We start from the raw sequence: 19772 nt of genomic DNA, 5'->3' as shown, positions 1-19772 counted from the left end.
AGCCATGTATTCACTTGTTAACTGATTAACAATGGAATTTTCAGTCATGTCTGTGCCATTGGATTGTGGATCCAATCAAAGTATTTTAGAGACACTCATGTTTTATCATTGAAGAACCCTTGATTTCATGGGCAGCATGATGAGGAAGACATAGGGTCGGGACAGTACCCGGAGGTCCCTCGGAGTGATAAAAACATTCAAGTGTACTAGTCAAGTAAATGGATTATAGCATTATATCCTTAGAGTTTAGTGATTATCTAGGCTGATCTCATTTTATTGATGAGGAAATTAAGGTCCAGAGAACAGGTCTTAGATCCCACAGACATTCAAAAGGGAGAAAAAAAGGAGGCAGCAGAAAAGTTACCACTATCACCTTGACTATCATCTCCCTTTCAGACCCAGGATGGAGACAGCCCAGGACCAGGATAGAAACACAAGAGGCTACAGGAGAATGATCTTTCTGTTCACCAGTTCACTGGGCCTGCTGTTAGCTTGACCTTAGTAGCTATTGATGAGGAAAGAAATCATTGAAGAGAAAAGGTTCCCCTTCCTCCTTATTTCTAGCAACAGCTACTAAACATACCCTTAAAGGCAGATAAGCATAGAGTTCTGGGAGTGCCAGCAGACCACCATTCCTGCTTCTAGCCCGGCCTCTACAGTCATTGTCCAGGAAAGCAATTCCTGTGGAGAAGGGATGAGCTAGCTCCACCCCCTGCCAGCCAAACATCACCAGTGGAGGCAAATCAAGCTGAATGAAAAGCAAGGTACTCTGAGGAAAACAGAGGAGATGGCAAGTACCAAGCCCTTCAGATCCCCCCTCCACCTTTATCACCATCTCTTCTCACAGAAGTCAGCTCAGGATCTTCAATCCAAGTTAGTAGAATAGCAATGCTTTCATCTCAGGACCAGAAGCCATTATCCTGTGTTGATGCAGCCTGGAACCTGCTCCTGTTCCTGCAAAGATCCCAGCTGCTAGAGACTTAGAAAAGACCTGTATTCAAATCTTCCCACAGATTCTTGCTAACTTTGTAACCCTGGTCAAGATACTTAACCTCTCTTACTTCTACCCAGTTTCCTTTCTGGTAAAATGATTGTGTCAGATATGTGAGCTCACATGTCCATTCTTGCTCTAATTCTGTGATTCTATCAGATGGTCTGCATGTTTCCCAACAAAATGATTACATGATGGTGATCCTTTAACTCACTAGATGGGTTAGCATACTACAGACACATAGTCTGCTATTCATCCTTTTAATCTTTCCAGCTGGGAATTCTGCTGGCATAATCTTGGGGCTGGGAATCGGGTAGGGGGAGGCCATGGAGTAGGATTCCTTAAAGAGAATAATGGGGAGGATGAGCAGAGGAGAAACATCATTTCAACCCATGTTTAGGATGAGAGATGATATGTTGTTGTCATCTGGGCTAATTTGGGCACCTGATGTGTTTGCCTAATTTGTGTAATACAGAGTGTTAAAATTTAAGCCCATTATCCTTCAGATCCATTTGGACCCACACTCTTGGAATATTGTAAACCTTGAAAACAGAGAGCCAGTAGATTTGGACCCCAGAACACAAACACTCAGTTTCATTCAAGAAAGAGGGAAATTTCACGGAGGCTATCAGCACAAAGACTATTGGGTAACTATCAGATCAATAAACCACAAATCTGGTACAAGTAAGTGTAGGGACTATTAGGAGGAAATATTAACTCAATAACAAATGTATGGCTTATTCAAAAATGGCTTCTAGAAAATGAAAATGGAATCCTTAAAAAAAAAAATCCTACCCCATAAGGCATAGAACTAATCTGAGACAGAAGATTATAATGATTTATAGTGTATATTCTCCCTAGGCTCAGCTAAGCCTCCTTGGACATCATTTCACACTGACTTCCCAATTCTTAGAAGAGAAAAGGGACAGAAGAGAGGGAAAAAAGCTGCCCCATCAGGCTTCAATCCCCTTGTTTATTTCTTTATTTCAGTTCAACCTAATAAACATTTATGAAGCACTTCTGATTTTCAAGGTCCTCTAATAGATACTAGGGTTATGAAGACAGAAATGTAATCATCTTTGGCTTCAGATATTATATTCTACATGGACAAAGATATGCATACACAAAGTTATACACAGTAATTAAAGAGATAAAGAGGATTAACAGCTGGGAGATTAGGAAATGTCTCCTGTAGGAGATAGCACTTGAGCTGTGCCCTAAAGGAAGATAGGGCACTTTGGCTGTTACCACTGGTGCAAAGGCAGGGAGGAAGGAGACAGATTCCTTCAAGAAGGAAAAATGGAGTCTTAAGACATTCTAAGAGACAGGGCTGATGAGGGGGTCCATTCTAGGGATTCCTGATTACCTGAGCTGGAATCCCAACTCCTCTGACTGCCTCATTTTGGACAAATCGCTTAAGCTCCTTACTCAATTTCCTTATCTATAAAATGAAATGGTCAGCCTGGATGACCTCTGATACTCTTCGGTTTCAAAATATGTGACCCTGTGATGTATTTAATTTGGTCACCAAAGAGAAATCCATTTTAGTTATAATTCAGAGTATGGGAAAGAAATTAATGTGAAACAAGACTGAAACAATAGATTGAAGGCAAGTTATACAAGGCCTTAGATGCTAAGGCAAGGAGTTGTCCTTGAACCTGAGGATTTTTGAACAGAGAAGTGATACAGCCATACCTAGGCAGCCATTATGGCAGGTGGAAGAAGGATGGAAAGGAGACCAGAAGGGTTGGTGATCGGCAGACCTGATAGTTTAGCAAGGGAAGAGCTTAGAGAAAGGGAAGTCATTTAGGATACTGTTACAAAAAGTCTGGGCTGGATGCTGGGTGACTGCCCACAGAGAGACATTGTACAGGGAGACAGAACAAAAAATTTAGATCTGTCCACTAATTAGATACTTCCTTGAAGGTGATCTTATTTTGAAGGCATAATGATAAATGAGATTTGCAAAGTTCTCCACTATTATGTCTCATATGTGGATAGTTCTCCCTCAGTTTCCTCTTCTCTTGAAAAAAAAATAAAAGAGAATACTTTTATCCTCCATCCTATGGCAGAGCAAGAGAAAAGAGGATTTTACATATTTTACATTTTATAAATGAAAAACTCTAATGTTTGCATGTATGATTATGAACAGTGATTTCTTTAAAAGTGTGGGAGAAACAGAGCCCGCCAAATGATTCTATTTTCTTGCTTTAATGGCTCTTATGTAGGAAGACGATTCAGGCTTGCTTCTGATGGTGTGAACAAGTCTAATTGGAGTGTGATTTGCTCCCCCAACCCCTCCTTTGCCACAGGTTCATGAGAAGCAGACATCGATGGGACTTTAAGTTGGCTTATATTTAGACATTTTCATGAAGAGCTCACTTGGTAATGCTCACGCTTGATTTCTCCTTCTTGTAATAGCAAAAAGGTGTGAGACCCCATTAAAGTAAATAGAGCCCCAATCTTGATGCTCTGGGCTTCCAGTTTTTAATTATTTCTATTTTAGAGCTAGCTTATGTAAACAATATCTTTTAAAAAAAATTTTAATGAGATTCTCTCACTCTTAGAAGAGACCTTTCTACAAATGCATATGTGGGAGGGAAAAAAAGGAAAGACTCTGTGTCTGGAATGGGAGCTCATGCAAACTTCTCTTTAGAGTTAAGAGGTCTTTGCCTGACAAGCAGCTTGGCCCCTTTATTTTGGGCCTGGAAGCTGGGAGAACTGTGGGGATAGCAGTCTCCCTTCCAAAAGATTACCATTTGCTCTGACTGTTGCTGTCATAGGTTGCTCAAGCCCCAGGATAAAAAAAGGGGTTCATAGATTTAGATTGGTCCCAATTTTAGAAGAATGTGGTGAAAATGGAAAATGTCCCAATTGGCGAGAGTTTGTAAAATTGTCACTTGAAGTGGCTCCCTCATAGAAACTCTCGGAAAGTCCCATTTCAGAATCCTGTTTGCTTGCTAAAAGTATCAGGGTAATCCAGGGCCATGCTTGATCTGTGGAGCCAGAACTATGGCCAATGCTGAATTTCTTGGCTGCCTGAGACTGTTTGTGACTCTCAGCAGTCAGCTTCCTAGGAAATCAGCCCTGACACGGTTGACAGAACGTTACAGTGGATTCTGTTTTCTGGCATGGTGTGGTCAGGGAACGGAACACATATTCGAGGTTTCCAGAGATTTACAACATTTGGATGACCATTTTTCAAAGAATTAAGAGAGAATATAAAATATACTTCATGTATAAAGCTTGTTGATCATAAAATCATATATAAAGTTGTTCTTCATATTTGAGTCATCCTAATACTGGAAATGTACAGCTGTGATTGATCTGAGAAGTCATTTAGTCCCAACTCCCTTATTTTCCGGATGAAAACGCTGAGGATTGGAGACATTAAGGAACTTGCCCGTGGTTTCAAAGAAGCAGAGACAGGTCATTACCAACCACTGTCCCACAGTGACTTCTAGAGTTCTCAGACAAGAAGCAGGGATGAGGAAATCGCTCTGTCCCTGGCTCTAAAGGCAAGAAGGTTGTTTGCCCTTAATTTGCTCCAAAGATTATAGCCTCTGATGGTCTGTGACTGAGTAGCTTCCACTATAGCCACTGGGACTTCCTGGGGTTCTAGAAGTGAGAAGGTAAGAAGGCCATAGGAAGTCCCTGCTCAAGGAAGGGGCAGATTTGTCATGCCATTAGGCCTCGATTGGTCACAGAGAAGACAGTTCATTAAGGGCCAAAGGTGGTAAACAGATTCTGAAGAGAAAACGAGTTCAAACAAATACTGTGATCAATCCAAGGAGGCAGGGGAAAGGTGAAATGGAATAGTTGGGTGTGAAGGTAAACAGGAAGGTATTAAATTTGACCCAGAAGCCTCTCAATTTACAGCACTCAGTAATTGCTGGTGAATACTTATACCTGACTTTGTGTGGTTCCAGATTCCATCTGTACCCCTTGACTGTGTGGCAGTCCTTGCCTCGATTGCAATAAACAGGAAAACAGAAAATGCTATTGAATTAAGATTTTTTAGCACAGAGAATTCAATTTAAACCAGCATTCAATATAAGTAGGAGAGGAAAGACACTAAGGAAAGAGTGAAGAAAAGCACACTATTTTGCCCTAGGACATAGAAGCACACATTTATATCTGAAAAGGATTTTGGCATTCATAGAGTTCAAAGCTCTCAGTTCCTAGATGAGAAAACTGGTTAAGCAGGAGAAATGACTTGTCTAGCATCCTGCAAATAGTAAATTGAGGAGTGGGAATTTTAATTGACTCCAAATTCAAGGACTCTTTCCATGGTATCACACTGTCCTTCATCAAGGGTTCACAACAGAGTTTGTGAATTTGTTTTTAATTTACTATCCTATTTCAATTGTAGTCTTTTACATTTTATCTGATGCATTAGAAACTTTCTAATAAGGGATCCACAGAGTGCAGCAGACTCCCAAAGGGATTCATGACACAACAATGATTAAGAATACCTCTTCCAGTGACAGTACTTATGAATTTTAATTCTAGGGTAGAAGAAATTGTCACACATTTATGGTCTGTCAAATGCCATACTTTTGCAGTATAAGATCTTTTTATTCAACATCTAAGTCTTCCTTCCTCTATACTAGATCAAGAGCATACAGTGCCACAGATCCTATAATGACTTTTTAAAATAGCAATACTTTCCTTGATACTGAATTAAACCAAAACATTTTGTAGCAATCTTACTAGGTTTGATTATATTTTTATTAGCTTCAACTGTTGATATCATCCCGCTAGATCTATTTTCCAATAGTTATTTATTTTTTAATAATTGCTTTGTATTTTCAAAATAGATGCAAAGATAGTTTTCAACATTTACCCTCACAAAACCTTGTGTTCCAAGTTTTCTCCCTCCCTTTTTCTTTCCTCTCCCCTAGACAAGTGATCCAATATATGTTAAACATATGTAGTTCTATACATATTTCCACAATTATTATGCTGCACAAGAAAATCAGATCAAGAGGAGGGAAAATGAGGAAGAAAAATTGCAAGCAAACAGCAATAAAAAGGTGAAAATCCTATGCTGTGATTCACATTTAGTCCCCAGAGTCCTCTCTTGATGCAGTTGGCCCTCTTCATCACAAATCCACTGGAACTGGTCTGAATCTCCTCATTATTGAAAGGAGTCATATCTATCACAGTTGACCATCACAACAATAATCTTGCTGTTGCTTTGAACAATGTTCTCTTGGTTCTGCTCACTTCATTTTGCATCAGCTCATACAAATCTCTCCAGGCCTTTCTGAAATCATCCTGCTGATTGTTTCTTATACAATAATTTTCCATAACAGTCACTTCTTCAGCTACTCTCCAACTGATGGATATCCACTAGTGTCCAGTTCCTTGTCATTACAAGTCCTGTTGCAACATTTTTGCCCCCAATAGTCCTTTTCTCCTTTTTATGATGTCTTTGGGACAAAGTCCAGATAGAAACACTGCTGGATTAAAGGGTATGCAGAGTTTGATAGCCTTTTGGGTGTAGTGCCAAATCGCTCTCCAGAATGGTTAGATCATTTCACAACTCCTCCCACAATGCATTAGTGTCCCAAATTTCTTACTTCCCCTCCAACATTTATCATTATCTTTTCCCATCATCTTATGCAATCTTCAAGATATGTAATGGTACCTCAGAATTATCTTAATTTGCATTTCTCTGATCAATAGTGATTTAGAGCATTTTTTTTTCATATGACTAGACATGGTTTTAATTTCTTCATCTGACAATTATCTGTTCATATTCTTTGACCATCTATCAACTGGGGAATGGCTTGTGTTATAAATTTGAGTCAATTCTCTCTATAGTTTAAAAATGAGACTTTTATCAGAACCCTTGGATGTAATTTTCCCCCAGTTTTTTTTTACTTCTCTTCTAATAATAATACTATATACATGTTATAAATATGAATAGGTGTAGAGGGTCCTAATGGGAGAACTTTGGGTGAGGTGTAAGACCTTTCAGCCCAGAGGGAACTGCTGACAAGGTCTAGTTTAGCTCCCCATCTCCCCTAAGGGCTCTCAGCCTTCCTGAGAAGTCAGGGAATGGTGACAAGCTGTGCTGAGATTGAGGCAGAATGATACCAGTGGGAAGAGTGATATCAGGTGGCAAACTACATACAACAGCAAATTGTTTATGTGGTCCCATGTGAGCAGTGTTGTTTTTGTTACATTATAAAAAAGGAAAAGCCCTTGAAATAAACGAACTCCATTTTTCCAATATCCTCAGGAGTCTTGCCTCATCATTTCTCCACTAGGAAAGTATATTTTAATCACCCCAGTGTGGGGTCTCTGGAAAGCAATGCTATGTTTTGTCACCCCAACTTGGTGGCGTTAGAAAGCAGGACTCAATATTTTAATCACTCCAACTTGGGGGCTCTATAAAGCAGGGCATAGCAAATATGTATCTATAGAAAGCATTCTAAAAGTCTCAGGGAATTTTAAGCTTTAGTAACCATTAAGGGCACATAGTGTGTAGATAAATAGATAAATCAATAGATCAATAGATAGATCGAGAGATAGAGAGATTGATAAATAGGTAGGAGATAGATAAAATGCATAGATGCTTAGATAGATAGTAAATAGACTATGTTTTCACTGTAGAGTGAGGAAGCTCACTGCACAGGTTGGCATTTTCCCTTCAAATTATGGTCTTAGAAAAATGCTTCAAGAGATGAGAGATCACCATTTGATCACAATCAGAGAGCTAGTATGGGTTACTCAATCACCAAACAAGCATTTATTAAGCTCCTACTATGTACCTATCACTGTGCTAGGTGCAAGGAATTCAAGTATAGACAACAAAGGGATTCTTATTCACAATGTCAGAGGAAAGATTTGAACTCACGTCTTCTTTATTAAAAAGCCAATATATTATTCTGCCTCTTGGAGTTATGTACACAACTGGCAGACATATAGTGAGGATGGTGATAAAAATGATATCAGCTACCATTTACATAGTGCCTACTCTGTGTCAGGTACTGTGCTAAGAGCTTTACAAGTATTATCTCTTTTGCTCTTACTATCCCAATTTTACAGTTGAGGAAACTGAGACAGCTAGTATCTGAGATTAGATTTGAACTCATATCTAATTATAGGGGCACAAACTTAATGACACGGTGTTTTTCAAGAGAGAAACAACGGGGCTCTGTAGGGAAATCTTCATGAAGAAGATGGCTGTGGTGGGGTGTGGTGCTATTTGGAGGAAAGGAGAAGGAAGGCCTTAGGCTAAAGTAGTCTCTCACAAGAATGCTTGTGGCTAGCAGTGGGTCCCATTCACAAAGGCATCAGTGTATTTTCTTAGATGAGCCCCCCAATAGGACAAAACTCCAGGGGATGAGATCAAGGCCTCCAGGTAGGAAGCTTGATCAGATAAATATTTTAATGAGTAAAATATCATAGGTTAATCAGATTAATGTAGTTTGTAAGATTAATATAGAATAAATAGAATGTAAGTATTTGGGGAGGTCACTAGTAGCTAAGGGAGGTAGCTACAATTAAACACTTCAAAAGAAAACATAAAACATGGCAGAGGAAAGCTAGAAAGTGGATTGGCTGTGCAGGGCCCTAGAAGTCTCTTTATTGATCATATTGCATGACAATCATATCTGGACTCATCCTCCATGTGGAACAGGCAGTCTATGAGACTCTGGCTCTTATAGACTAAGTCATGTCCTCCCATGAAAAGAAGGATGAGGCCATGTGCAGGAGACAGAGTGAATGGAGCCTTCATGACCTTTACAAAGCTCCTGAGACACCAATATTAGACTTGCCCAAGAAAGAGCTACACATGAACCCCATCACTGATAGGGTTCAGAGGCAGCCATGGCTAAGGGCATTATCAATCCACATGAACTGCTGTTATTGTGCTTGGGGACTACGGCTGTGGAGGGATCGTTAAAGGCTGAAGCTTTGCAGATGTTAGTGGTCATCAGTAATCACAAAGTCACCAAAATTTCCCCGTGGAAAGAGACTCAGGCTTTGGCCAGCATCACCAGCCAGGAGGAGATTTGTGTAAACCAGTTTATCAAAAATGGTTGTGTTAGTCCCTTGACTTTTAGCTGACCTGGCAAACAGAGAGTGATCTGCTAGTAGACAAAAGGTTTCCTGAGACATTATTTCCTCCTGTTTCAAATTACCTTATCAGATACTCTAATTTCTATCTACTGAGCTTGGACCCACATGTTGTACAGAGAAGACTTCGCCCTGGCATCTCAGGATAGTTTGACAATTCCATGAGTGTTTTGATCTGGTTGGAGTTAGAGGTTAAAAAGGAGACCCCGGAATTTTGCACATAGTAGATACTTGCTTCAGATTTGTTGAATTAAATTCTGTGGAAAGTGACACAATTTAAAAAAATAATAACCCTGGAATATATCTAGTGGTGTGGATGACTGAGCTAAGTTATTATTAGACCTTTATTCTAAGCTTTACTCTATCACTAATTAGCTGTGTGACCTTGAATAAATGATGGAATCTCTCTGGGCTTCAGTTTCCTGATCTGTAGAAAGAGTAGGTTAGAGGAAATGACCTTGAGGTCACACATGAATGCAAGAGTCAGATCCTGGAGCTCAAGGTAGACAGGACCTTAGAGGTCATCTTGGCTGATCCCTCACTTCAGAGATGAGAAAGGTGAGACTCAGAGAGATGAAGCAAATTGAGCAGAAGTGAGAGGTAACTCTAGGTGTTAATGATGCTAGAATCTGGTATCTTCTCATTAAACCACACTAGTGTTGTGTAATTCAAGACACCCATGACATTTGGCCATTTCCCCTATACTTTGGCAGGAGATGGGGTACTTAGAATGTGGGCAGTGGAAGAAAGCTGGTCTGGAAAGTTCAAAAATGGAGTTACTACTGGTGATAAAACCTAGACTATCTTCTAAACCAATTCCTTCCCTTTATAACATGTTCTGCATCTATCTCTGCCATATTTCTCTATGTATGTATCCTGCTAAAACTTTAAAGTGTCAAAATTCTCTTTGTATATCATTCAGGTGTATATTTGTATATTTTATATATTTGTATATTTGTATATATTTATATACAAATATATGTTTTATATATTTATATATATATACACACATGTATACATATATACAAATATGTTATCTCTATGTGTGTATAAGTATATGTCTATATCTAATATATATCTGAATAATGTACAAAGAGAAATATGATACTTTGAAGTCTTAGCAGGATACATAAAATATTGTAAAATGTGTTATCTATATAATATCATAAAAGTATACTATATGCTATATTTTATTAATATTATTCTTTGAAAATAAAGCACGTAAATCAATCTCAGGGGGCTTCAAAAGAAAAGAAAGGGGATAGTGGGAGAGCCTGACAAGAGAAAAAACAATTTCAGATGTAGCCATGGATTCCCATCAGTGGGTCCTCAGTCAGTGACCTGGAACTAGAGGGATCCCTGGACTCAATGAAAAGTTAGATGTTCAGAGAAAGATAGTATCTGATCCTGCCACAGTGAGGGAAATGTACCTCAGCAGCCCAGACTTGAAGAATGGATGAATTTTCTCCTAGAAACATTTGATACATTGGAGTAAATACTATGGTACTGTACAATAGTATCATATCAAGGAATGTTACTTGTTAAATAAACTTTCACTTGGGGGGTGAGAATGTATTTGGAGTTCCAAACCAGTGACTTACAAACCTTTGGAACCTAACTTATTGGCAAGCTGGGAACTGTCCTGAAGTAGCAGACTTCAAATTTCTGTGAAAAATGGGTATCTCTTTGGTACTGAACATCCCATTTTTTCCTTCTGTTTTATCAGGTTCAAACCAGAGGCAGCTATATGAAATATTTTGAACACAGATAAGAATTCCAAATCGAAATAGCCAGTTGAGAATCAGGACAGTTGAGCCATTGAATTGATTAAAAAATGGTTTTTACAAAGTATAATCTGATCAATTGAGTGTTGGAGCTACTGAGAAGCCAGAGAATTGAGTTTTCTACCAGTCTAAAGTGTGGGGACTTCCAGTATGATGATCACTAAAAATCATGACCTCTGAAAGTCCCTTTCCCCATTTGCTGCTAGCTTCCTTGCATCTTTTGAGTTTGTAATCCCATGGGAAGAAAGGCTAGAACTAACCAGTGCTCAGTAGCCAATTAACCAGCATCCGGAAAATAATGATCCACCGTAATTTGATTTATTGGTTTTGAGAAAGAGTGAATCTCTCTGGGATTGTGTGCTTTTCCAAAAGGAAGTTGATATTATGGAACTATAGACTTAGAGTTTGAAGGGACTTAGAAATCATTGAGCCCCAACCCCATCTTCTTACAGATGAGGAACCTGAGATCCCAAGAGATGAGATGATTCTCCCAAAAGTGCATGTGGCAGGTAGGGATTCAAATTCAGGTTCTTGGATTCTGAATCCAACACTCTTGTCACTGGGTGGCAGTTAATTAAATTTAATTTTCCTTTAATTAAAAAAAAATCTTGCTACATCCCCAATCTATTCCCAGGAGTACAGCTAGAAGTGTCAGATCTGGAATCAGAAAGATAAGAGTTCAGATTTAGCCTCAGATCTTTACCAGCTGTGTTACTCTGGGCAAGTCACTTAATTTCCACCTGCCTCAGTTTCTTCATATGTAAAATGGCTATTTTTATTCATGGTTTTTATGAGGAAAAGAGATAATATATGTAAAGAGCTTTATAAACTTTAAAACAATATAAAATGCTATAATTATATTTTTATTATTATTACTGTCATCATTATTATCATTATCATTCTAATTTGATTATTAATGCCATGTATTCTTCTCCATGAATTACCTGGGAGTCTGATCAGGACTATGGGAGAACAGAGAACATTCTAGTTATCCATTGTACATTGATCATATGTGAATTAATCTAACTGTTCTTTTTAATACTACTTACTAACCAGGATATCTATGTACCATAAAATGTTACTCATGTGGCAAACCCAGTATTTCTTGCAGTTCTGGGTTCTACCCTCCACGAAATGGTGTAGTCCTATTTGTGCTTTCCCCATTCCATATCCGGACCTTCCTTCACCCAATGAAGTTGGAGCCTCACTATTGGTTCACTTGGACACAAATAATTCTCTAGATTCCTGCATACCCTATTTGAAGCCTCTATGAATCACCAGAACTACCTTATAATAGAATAATGAGTATGTAGGCCCTCTACATTAATTAAAGCCAAAGATGGGGCCTGTGTTTTTTGGGGTAAGGAGTTCTTGGTGAGTCATTTCCTCTGCCATGGCTTTCTCTGACATCGATTATTTATCTTACAGAATTGCCTACAACCTTGAGAAGTTAAACATCTTGCCTAGAGTCCAGTTACAATCTTTATATTTCGGAGGCTAAACTTGAACACAGGTCCTCTGGATCCAAGACTGACTTTCTCTATCCCTTATTCTACACACCATTACCATAGTGAAGTCATAGTCTTGCCAAAGGCCTACATTGGCATTTCCATTTTGCACAATGTCAGCCTCATCTTCCTGGAAATTAAATATAATTGCATTGTCTTCATTTCCAAAAAGAGAGGCAGTGTGATATAGTGAATGGAAAATTGTCCTTGGATTCAGGAGTTCCCAGGGTTGAGTCACATTTCTTGACACATGCTGGGTGTATGATCTTAGAGAAGTCACTTAATTTCTCAGTTCCTTAGGCAACTTTCTAGAGGTTGCATTGCAAGTATTGCTCTTTATTGGTAGAGAGGGATTTTCATCATCTCTTAATACCCTACATTAATGAAATCTCAGATTCAATTTCATACACTCACAACACACACATACACAATCCAACTACCCTATTCTACCCTATTCAGGAAGATATTCTTTATTACAAAGAATTAAAAAACAATAAAAGAAGGAGAGGAGAAAAATAAAAGGAAAAATAATAGATTTTTCTTAGTCTCCATGATTAGAATATAGGAAGAGGGTGGCAATTCCCACTTCGGTTTTATCCTTTTTCTCTGTCCAGCTTCTGAAAGTTCTTTGTTTCACCATGGCGAGAAGAGTATACAAAGTATGTGGGTCTGGGTATCTCAGAGCCAGGAGTAAATTCTGAACTGGACAGAAGGAGGAAGACAAAGGAGCCTTTTCAACTTTTTCTCAGTTGGTGGGAAAATGATAGTTGATTTGCTGTGAACATTTAAATGAACAGAACACCTCTGACAGTTCCCGTGGTTTGTTAAACTCATTCACCCTGCCCCATACCAAATGGCCAACTCATCGACAAGTGACTCTTGGAGCTAATTCCAACTGCATTTTGCTCTCTGTTGTACAGTATTTCAGTGACAGAACCCAACACGTGTGTGTTTGGCGAGGCTGGCGGAGGTTAAGAAGGAGCTGAGTATTAAGTTAAGGTGGCTGAACAACAATGGAAAGATGATCCTTGGCCTTTTCTGATCCCGGGAGGAGCTGGGAATTGAGAACTCTGTGTGGTCTTAGAAATCATCTCCAGCTTCCCTCACAGGCTGCTGCTTCTTAGGAGAATCCCAGGGAAAGGCAGCAGGTACAGCATCATTTCTGAGTTTTTGCTCTCCCATCTCCCTTCCTCAGCATGTCTCTGTGGTTCTGTTGAATGACCCTCGGCTCTAAGTGCCTTAGGTCATTGATGGGAGGAGTATTTATTTTATGTTTTCATCAACAGTGAAATAGTGGGACCTCAATCTACAGAAGCTGACGTCTGACCCAGGTCAAGATACAAGAGAAACCCACTGAAAGCCAGTCCCCCAAATTTTCCAGAGAAGCGGATGGTTCACAGCTAAGCCAAGGTGAGAAATGACTTTTTTCTGCCGTCCATCCCTCCTCATCTATTATTCCTTCAAATATTGATACTAGTACCCTGACTGGCTCTTCATTTTGTCTCTCTTGCACAGATCTCACCAAATGGCCAAGAACTTTGAGGAGGACCAAGTGCTTTTGCAGATTTCATCTTGGCTCTGATTTGGAGAAACACTGGAGGATGGAGTCTCCACTGAAAAAGCAACAGTGGTTCTCACTTCCAGAAGCCCTGGGATCCAGTCAAGAGGATGGGGGGCCTGAAAGTCAAACCAACATTCTTTTGAACTGGGACAAGTTGGAGAGCACCCGCCAAACCCTCTTCTTAGACATTTAAAATCTTGTATCATAGTGTATAAGTTTAAAAACCAAACAAACACCTGAGCATTACCTGTATTTATTTGCAAAGGAGCAACTCCCAGTTCTGAACTGTTTGATTATTTTGCCTTGTTTATGTCCCCTGTTTTTTCACCCAAGAAATATCAAATAGGAAATCAGAATAAGAATGTGATTTTATCTTGAAAACAGCTTTACAAAGACCCTAACTTGGAAAATTAAGGTCCTCGAATGTCTTTTTTCAGGGTCCCAGGACTGACCTCTGACCATAAGGATCTTATCATTGTCTGGCATAGGGACACCTGAATGAATTAAAGAAAGTCTCAGGAAGCTTTTGTCAGGGATGTAGTTGTAACTGAGCTCATGGAATAAAGTCACTCTTGCCTAGTCCCTGGTCTACAATCTTCCCTTATCATCACTAGCAGCTTACAGCACGACCACAGGGGCACACATTATACAACTAAACACAAAAACAGACATACAGTGAAAGATCTCTTAGTAACTTAATTTCCTGGCTCTATACTGGTCTAACATAGTTCCCCCTGGCTCTCTTGATCTCCATCCCATCAGTATTTTCAGTTCTGCTGTCACATTATGAGATAGCTTAGGACCATATAATCTGACTCCACTTCTAGAAGGCAGCTCTTCACAATCTCAGCATGGCAGAGAGGCTGGTCCCATGTCCATATTCTTGGCTGCAGCTCTTGCTTCTTGTTCCATGGAGAACTGCTTTACCTATCTCAGTGTGGCAACCCCTAGTCATTGATATAATCTTGTATGATCAGTTCTGTAAATAAGTTCAGTAATGCTGTTCCTAGGGGATGTCTAGCTGAAAACACAGCTTATTTCCAGGAAATGCCTGAGTTGTATTTGGTCTGAACGTTCGAACTGAGCTGGGTTATCAGCTGGAGTTTGAAATCTGCTCAAACATGCATGGTATTTCAGGTTTCTGTACAATATGTGAAATGTTCTGCCTGCTGTATTAGAACGGGGCCCAAATTGCTGTCTGTGAAATGTGATTTCTGTCCAGTCTTGAAGTTGGGGTGGTGGGAGAGTAATTATACATAGAAAAATTGACTGCCAGTCTACAGAACATAAAGCACCGAGTCAGTATGGCGATGTTTGAAATGTCGATTCCTAAGACAAAGCTGAAAGGCGATATCTGTAAGCAATAACGGCTGCTCAGGCCTTCACCAAGATCCCGCTCATTTAAACGGGTCCTTTTGGAAAGAGTCAAGAATAAGGAGTGATAGGATTTATGGAAATTGTGGTTGTGCTGACTTGCATTATGTAAATGTGCCTGCTTTACAATAAAACACATTTGTTTTCTTTGGCAATGAGATTTCTGTCACCTTCCTGCAAACTGTGTCCTCAGTTGCTTTGTGGGGTAGCTGCCGGTGAGCTCAGCAGTGGCTGACCTGCCAAGGGCATGGCTAAGGGATGTCGGCCTGCTCCTTGTGAAAACTCTGGGGCACTCGGTTATCCAATTAAGAACTGTGCCATCGGCTTGAATCATAGATTATTCGAGCTGCTAGGAATTGTTGATAACATTTAGTCCAACCACTCATTTTAAAGCTGAAGAAGCCAGACACTGCATAAATGAAATAAATCTCCATTGTCTAGCCACTAGTTAAATCATGGCACTGGGAAGTAGAATTTTCAATCCGGTACCTTTCTTGATTCAGCTTAAAGAGTTATCTGCAATTTTTCATTATCTACTTCTATTTTGCCTTCTACTGCTGTGGTTAATTGTGAGTTGACCCATGTGAGTCACAGGAAAACAATAATCCCTTGGCTCTCTTTATGAAAGTCTATCAAAAAGGGTGGATGACTGTGGGTTAGTCATTGACTCCTTCTGTCCGTTAAGTTTTGTATTCTGTAAACCTAATATTTGTTAGGTTGGTGTAATCTTTTGTAATTGGCAAAATGAGATGACACACATACGAAAGACACTGTCATTGTTGTAGCTAATAATATATGCAAAGTTGGGTCTGTCATGGTCCATGCAAGAGTTATTAACTCTGAGTCTATAATGTTTTTAAAATTATTTTAAAATTATATCATTTTATTGTTATTATATCTTATATTTTATTATTAATGATATACATTATAATAATATTATTATATTTTAAACTATTTCAATGTATGTGATTTCCTTTGTAACCTAATATATTTTTATGCATTCAAAAACATCTTGGAAAAGGGCACATGGGTCTGCATTAGATTTACCAATGGTACCCACATCTCACTCCCAAATGATTAAGAACCTTTGAGGGATCTAGGGCCATATATTCACCTTTGTCTGAATCTTCCCTAAAAATCTGATCCACTTTAGGAACTGGATTGGAGCATTCCTTCATCTTATGCCTCATTGGGCACTAAGTCCTTCCTTGCACTGCCAGTTCAATCCAATAAACCACTAACCGCTAAACACCTAACTGTGCCAGGCAGTTTGCTAGGTTCTGAAAACAGAGACAAAGTGAAGAATAGTCTTTGCCCCCAAGGAGCTGTAGGTAACATTAGGAAGATTGGTACCTTTATTAGGATGCTTGGAATGAGCCCCATCTTTACCTCTTGGAATCCTTTCAAGGCTCGTCCCAGATGCCATCTTATCTAGAAGAACTGTTTAGACTCCCTCAGTTGTTAGGAACCCTGCTACCCAAAGCTTTTGTATATTTACTTCCCCATACCCATATTGCTTTTCTTCGGTAGAATGGAATTTTCTGAAGGGCAGGGATTTTCTCACATTTTTGTTTTTCTACCCCCAGCATTACAGTAAGTGTTTGATCTGTGCTTGTTGATGTACTGAATCCAATAATGTAAGAAAACTAGCTATTGTAGTAATAATTAAATGCAAAACATTTCATCTACACATCAAAAAATCCCAAACAACAGTATATTTAAATCAACGATGAATTCCGTCTGACTGAGTGGGTTACCACTTCTGCAGCATTGTAATTTAGCTTATGGTTAGTTTAGATCGCTCTAATTATTTAATGGCTATTGATTTTTCTACATTTCAGACAAACAAGCATTTATTTAACAATTACTATGTGCCAGTCACTGTAGTAAATCTAGAGATACAAAGAAAGGCAACAACAGCCCCTGCCCTCAAGAAACTCACCTTTTAATAGAGGGGACAATATACATACAACTATAAAATATAAGAGATGGCCAGTAAAAATAGGAGGTAATCTCAGAAAAAAAAAAAAAAAACAAAACACTGGTGGGCATGAGGGATCAGGCTTGTAGGGAAATTGGTTGATGTTGTATTATGAAAGAATGAAGGGAATCAGGAGAGAAGGATGAGAATAGAAGGGACAGGAAGTATATATGTACCTAAATGGGATTATATTATAAACTTGCTAATAATGTTTCTGTACTCTCTGACTTTTCTCTTACCCCTTAAACAGCGGTTCTTCATTTGGTTTTTTAAAATGTTGTAACTATATTTCACTATAATTGGATTCTTTTGTAATCCTATGTATGTGTGTACATATATACACTCACATATGTGTATGAATGTACACACATGTACACACATACACATGTATTCCTATATATTTTATATTGATGCAATTTACAATATGATTTGGACATCAGAAAAAGTGAATCCCCTCCTCTGCAAAGGACTCTACAAATCAGGCTTTGGGTGAGCTTGGGTAAACCAATCGATTCAGTCATCCTCCTAAGTCCCAGAGCTTCAATATACAGTATCTGCTCTACTCAAAGTAAAACCTCTTTTTAGGAACTGTCTCTGTGGACTTAGTTGGACTAAGTACTTTACAAATATTATCATCTCATTTACAACAACTGTGTGAGGTAGATATTGTTACTATCTAGAGGATACCTGTTAAGGAAATTGAGGCAGAGATTATGTGGCTTGTCTGAAGCCAGATTTGATCTCAGAAATTCCTGACTCCAGGCTCAATATGGTATCCACTGCCACCTAGAAGCCTCTGTATATATTATGTGTACATATAAGAAATATATTTCCCATACTCCCTCATTTTCCAATGCCTTCTTGAGCTGCAAGCTCATGCTCAATTTTTATATCTTGTTATCAAATCTGTTTAAATTCTGGACCAGATCTTTCCAGTATTCTCTGAATACTAAAAATTTTCAGCCAAACTTTGTTAACTTGCTTCAGTTTTTTGACATCAAATTCACCCTCATGCTGACTTCTTTTTCTTGCTAATGATTCCTCAACCATCAGTTTCCTCTGAACCAAGAAATAATTCTCGTTTCAAGTGTCCTTGACATATTTAAGGCCACTTTTATCACAGAATGGTCTTGCTTCTCTGATTGTATCTTGATGGTGATAGTCTTATATCAAATTGTTGAGCTCTAACTGATGAGGAGGCCCTCCTAACTTTTATTTATGTCTGGGATGCCCTCTCTCATTGACCTACATTTCATTTTCCAATACTGATTTCTGGACTTTAGCTTCTCAATGACCAATTTTTCATTTGACTTTTGAGTAAATTCATCATGTGTCATCCTATCCAGGCCATAGAGATAAATTTCCTTCTTTGTGATTATGGTGATTTTACATCGTACTGTTGTGACTTTTGCTTTCCTACTTTCTTTTTCATAAATAAGTCAATTTTGTCTACATCCAACACAACCTCTACATGCTTGTTTCTTTCCATCTCTATTATCAATATTATTTGCTTATTGTTCTTGACTTAACACAAAAGGATGTTTTATAGCCGGATGAAGCTGAGTTTTTCCAGAGCAAGTGCCCCAGAGTACAATTGTGCTCCCACACTCAATTCTTCATGTTCTGCCCATCAGCTCCTCAAAATCTGCTGGAGGCCAGTACATATCAATGTCAAGAAGATGCCATTTTATCTCCAGGCTGTATATTGAGCCATCACCTACCCATATGAGTATAGTCTGATATCCTTTTTCAGATTTTCCTGTTACTATTTTTAAAGTTAAGATTGTTCAGCATTCAAGTAGAGGGACATCAGGCTTTTTTCCTTTATAGCTTAACAAAGGAATATGTGCCATGGCACCCTATTGATGCCAAATCATCTCTCTAGTTTTTATAAAACAGGCTTGCCATATGAGTCCAGTATTTTTGAATAGCCTTTAAACCTGTGTGTATCCAAAAGGTGACTCTCTGAGGCATCCATTAAGCTACTTATCATTTCTAACTCAAACTCCTGCCATTTCTTCTGTGATTCTGTCACCTTGTTGAATCACACTTCCCATATTTGTTCCCTGAAAAGAAACAGGGTCCTTTCCTAGAAAAGTTCCTAATTCTGACTTAAAATGTTCCTCATCAAAGATAGATTTGATTTTGGCATTTACCAAGGACATTGTGTCCTTATTCAAATAAGAAATTCTGCCCCTTACCTCATTTACAAGTGAGTTACCTTTTTCTGATATAGAACTTCCTTCCATCTCTTTGCTTCCAGGTCCTCCCTTCCTCTCTTTCCGTTTATCTGCTTTTCTCTCTCTCTCTTCCCCTCTTTCCCCTCCCCTGTCTCTCTCTGTCTCTCTTAGTCCTCTGTCTCTATCTCTCTGTCTCTCTGTCTCTGTCTCTGTCTGTCTGTCTGTCTCTCTCTTTTTCTCTCTCTGTCTGTGTCTCTGTCTCTCTGTCTGTGTCTCTGTCTCTCTGTCTCTGTGTGTGT

General features: G+C 38.9%; 1 protein-coding gene and 1 long non-coding RNA gene across 3 annotated transcripts in view; both read left to right on the top strand.

Annotated features, from left to right (window-relative positions):
- The window catches only part of LOC141543060 (uncharacterized), a 43899-nt gene extending 28406 nt beyond the window's left edge, over window positions 1–15493 (top strand). The window contains exons 2-4 of the long non-coding RNA XR_012482315.1: window positions 13298–13525; window positions 13664–13787; window positions 13893–15493. This is a non-coding gene — a long non-coding RNA (uncharacterized LOC141543060). The remainder of the gene's footprint in view (window positions 1–13297; window positions 13526–13663; window positions 13788–13892) is intronic.
- Window positions 1–19772, top strand: part of RBMS3 (RNA binding motif single stranded interacting protein 3) — a 1412069-nt gene that overhangs the window by 150122 nt on the left and 1242175 nt on the right. The gene's annotated exons all lie outside the window — the stretch shown is intronic.

Source organism: Sminthopsis crassicaudata, chromosome 5 (assembly GCF_048593235.1).
Source record: "Sminthopsis crassicaudata isolate SCR6 chromosome 5, ASM4859323v1, whole genome shotgun sequence".
Taxonomy (NCBI): Eukaryota; Metazoa; Chordata; class Mammalia; order Dasyuromorphia; family Dasyuridae; genus Sminthopsis; species Sminthopsis crassicaudata.
Note: the sequence above shows the minus strand (reverse complement) of the source record. Positions and strands in the feature narration are given on the sequence as shown.